Source organism: Echinops telfairi, unplaced genomic scaffold (genome assembly GCF_000313985.2).
Source record: "Echinops telfairi isolate 266 unplaced genomic scaffold, ASM31398v2 ScPeMD7_7420;HRSCAF=8458, whole genome shotgun sequence".
Classification (NCBI taxonomy): Eukaryota; Metazoa; Chordata; class Mammalia; order Afrosoricida; family Tenrecidae; genus Echinops; species Echinops telfairi.
Genome location: NW_022111320.1, coordinates 49,569,280 through 49,570,056, shown reverse-complemented (window position 1 = coordinate 49,570,056; position 777 = coordinate 49,569,280).

Here is a 777-nt window from a genome sequence, read left to right as displayed (position 1 = left end):
GAGTGAAAAGCAGATCTAGATAGAGTCAAATGACTCTTTCTAGCACTAAATTATCTTAAAGCTCCATTGTCCATTTACTATTCCTTGTCAGTAAATACTATAAAAATGTAATATTTTTAATGATTATAAACAATAGTTATATGAGCTAATTATCATGGTAGTGATAGGTGATCTCTTGAACTAGTAATGTGTTTTCATCCTGTTGCGTCAGGTTGATGTGTTCTTCTAAAAGCAGAAAGAGCTATTTTTATTGCTTTGCCTAATAATGAGAAAATGAGCAGCATGAAGAACTGCTATGTATACTTTTCTTGATAGCAGACAACATGATTACTCTGGCATTAGCTATGTTTGGAAACGAGAAGAAATGAGGTGAATATTTTTAATTAGTAATGACTCTTCAACCTTGATCTGTTTAATACCTAGGTAAGTGTATTTGTGGGGGCTTCAAAAAAATTCATGGGAAAAGTCTGTTATCTTTAGTTGGATTTTTCCCCCCACGAACTTTTTGAAATCCCTGCATAGGTAGGCGGACAGGACTGGCTACTGGTAAGTCAGAATCCTTAGGTCAGAAGACAGGCTGGCAATTCTGGCAGTTTTGTGTCTCAAAATTGCTAAACCAGGTGCTGGGAGGAAGGATTGATTTTTGCAGCTGTCTTTGCTTTAGTTTTAAGGTAAAATTCCACTTGGGAAAAAACTCCAGTTTGTTTTCTTTCTCTTTTAAGGCCTTCAGCTGATTTGAGAGTCACCAAAATTATGGAGGACAATCTGCTTTACTTA